Raw genomic sequence first — 3,141 nt, 5'->3', positions numbered from 1 at the left:
AATTTATTTTGTGATTTCCTCGCTTGATTTTCTTTGTGGTTTCATTGAAGTAAGAATTAATTTATGTTTTTCGGAGGCGGCCATGAACGCCTCTCGAGTGGAACGGAAGAAGGCACGGAGACGAAACAAAGACATACAGTACCTGTATTTGCTGAGACTGTGAAAACCATTCATAAAGTCTGCGTTTAAAAAAATAATAAAACCACAACCACAGCTCTCATTTTTTCAACAAATACAGGTGCGTCTTTGTCCGTCTCCTTCCCTTCTTTTCTTCCGGTCAACTCAAGAGGCGTTCAAGACCGCCTCCGAAAAACACAATGACATTTCCTTTATCGAAGCTCCAACAGTACGACCAGATCAGATAAGATAAGAAAACCTTTAATAGTCTCACAATGGAGAAATGTCCACTTCACAGCAGCAAAGTTATGAGAGGAAGAAGTAGAAGAACAAAATAGCAGATGGCAGCCACTCTCGCGGCGCCATCTTGAAGTCAAAATAACAACAAGATGTCAGTCATAGTTATTTATTCCTTTGTTGTGTATTCACAAATGATGAAATCACAAAATAAAATCTGTAGGGGGGGCCACAGAATTGATTTTGTGATATCCTCGCTTGCTTTTCAGTTTTGATGTATTATTTTCAATTTTTGTCGTTTCATTGAAGTAATAGTTAGTTTACGTTTTTCGGAGGCGGTCTTGAACGCCTCTCGAGTCGAACGGAACAAGGCACGGAGACAGACAAAGACGTACCTGAATTTGTTCAGACTGTTTTAAAAAATGAACACCACTGCTCTCCTTTTTTCGGAGCTGCAACACAAATTTATTTAATAAAGCAGCGACACAGTTCACTGAACAGACAGCAAGTTATAACATTGGAAGCATGTCTCCGGGAAGGAGCCATCTTGGAGTCAACGTATTACCGTAATGCCCATACAAAAGACGCACCGGATTTTAAGGCGTTCGGTGAGCTTTTCAGAAAATGGACAACTTTTTGGTGCGCCCTATAGTGCGGAAAATACGGTAATTCCTTTACCTTGGCAGCTCTCATTTTCTCCGTGTCCAGATCATTTGTGAACGTGAGAAAATCCCGCCATTCTAGGTGTAGCTCCAAAGTAACAAAACCAGGGCACCGTTTCCAAATGACGGGTGTTTAATTGTGTCTTTTGGGTTGCCTTTGTACACCAACACCGTGAAAACTGTTGGTAAAATAAAACACAATCAGCAATTTACAATCGAGAAACAATATAAGAGGCTACTACAAAAATGTGGGCTAAAGCTAACCTCATTGCCGCTTGCCACTTCGGAAGTCTTGGGCAACAAAAAATACACTTTTGGTTTCTACATGACAAAATTACAATCAGGTCTTACATTTAGTTACATTTACACAGCCAAATAAATCACAATTTACCTTCAACAACGAGCCAACAGTCCTTATAGCTGCTGCTCTTCGTATGTCTTGCGTTGGAGTGTGTACGTCTCTGGGCAAAAAACACCTTAATACAGCGCAAGTCTCGCGATAGTCGCGATAAAATCAAAATAACGAAACTTAATTTTTACAAAATAAATATTTCACAACGTGAATAAATAATGTCCATAAAACAAACAGAAAATGTCCTCGTCGCCTTGAAGTTATAACAAAATATTATTCATTTCCAATTAAACTATACTGATGACACTTACACTAGGAGCAAGAGTTAATGTCTTCCGTCCATATTTACATGGTGTAAAATGTCAACTTTCACAGATGGAGAGGTGCGACATTCAGCTGTCGCAACGAGATCCACCGATGAAGATGATGGAGGTGGTAACAGTACCAGTGAGCTTATGGATCACCTGTATCAATGGGAAAATCAGAAGGGTCACAGATATGAGGCGGAAATGTACGAGGAAAAACTGGAGAGGAATGCTCGGAGGGTGAATCATGGGTTGGAATGTAGGTACGAGGGGTGCGGAAAAGTGTGCAGGAGTATAGCTGGTCTAACCATGCACGAAAAGCGGATGCACCGCAGGAACGATGAACAGGTGAAGTTTGAGTGTGGGAAATGTGGGAGGATGTTTGGGTCGAAATTGAATATGATAAGTCACGAAAGGAGTTGCACGGGAGGAGCGTATGAGGAGAAGGGAGAGAGGAGACAGTGTGGAGGGTGTGAAAGGTGGGTGACAAAAGCAAACTATGCCAGACACGTGAGAGGGTGTGAAAGAGTGAAAAGAGAGAATGAGGAGGAGAGGGGAGGAAGGAAAAGGGACGAAACGAGCGTGATGCGTGGAGGGGCAGTTGGGGGAGGACGAAGAGCAATCGGGGAGGGGGGTCGTGGAGGGAGAAGGGTGGCTTGCGAGAGATGTGGGAAGGAATTGTTGGCGGGGAACCTCTCAAGGCACCAGTGGGACTCGTGCCGGGTGTGGGACCCGGGAGTGGGGGCAAGTCCCCGACGGGGGCCGACTGCCCAGGATCGGATCGGAACTTAGACACTGATGATGACACAAGTGATGTTTCCGGCAGTGAAGATACAGGTAATTTTTTTTGTCTGACTTGGATCCTCTTTCGCTGTAGTATTGTAGAGATGAAAGTCCTCCGGATTTTCCCGGAATTCCAGATTTTCAAATGTTCATGAAATTTCCTCTGGAAAATTGAGGAAAAATTGCCTGAAATTAATCCGGATATTAGTTGACAACATTGAACGAACATGCGTTTGAGTTCATTGTTTTGCTTTCACGAGCGTAGCCATGTTGAGGCACAAACACTAGTAACAGCAACACCCCTTCCCTCGCATTCTCATGGCCTCGCCATATTTCGGAGATTTTGAAATTTCGGCAAGAACAGAAGCCACAAAGGGTGCACGTGTGCACACAAAAGGCAGATTTACAATGTCGAGTATTTGAATGTTTTATGTAAACCAATTGAATGTTTTGTGGAAACGTTTTGTGTAAACTTATTCATGCGTGATCGGCCAGGTACGGCTCCAGCGCAAACAGGTAGACAGGCAAACTGACATACATGCAATAGACGCGAGTGTTCGGAACACGTTCAAGTGGTCACGGTTTGAGGAAAAGGACTTGAACGGAGACTTTTTTGTCCGACTACATTAGAAAGGTCGACAAACCTGGTAAATCAGTTAAAATTTTACATATATATATATATATA

At 42.9% G+C, this 3,141-nt stretch overlaps 1 long non-coding RNA gene across 1 annotated transcript in view; it reads left to right on the top strand.

The window, feature by feature from the left end:
• The window catches only part of LOC109522876 (uncharacterized), an 11,879-nt gene that overhangs the window by 927 nt on the left and 7,811 nt on the right, over positions 1-3,141 (top strand). Inside the window, exon 2 of the long non-coding RNA XR_002169649.1 lies at positions 690-692. This is a non-coding gene — a long non-coding RNA (uncharacterized LOC109522876). The remainder of the gene's footprint in view (positions 1-689; positions 693-3,141) is intronic.

This window comes from Hippocampus comes, unplaced genomic scaffold, assembly GCF_001891065.2.
Source record: "Hippocampus comes isolate QL1 unplaced genomic scaffold, H_comes_QL1_v1.1 scaffold219, whole genome shotgun sequence".
NCBI classification, from domain to species: Eukaryota; Metazoa; Chordata; class Actinopteri; order Syngnathiformes; family Syngnathidae; genus Hippocampus; species Hippocampus comes.
Note: the sequence above shows the minus strand (reverse complement) of the source record. Positions and strands in the feature narration are given on the sequence as shown.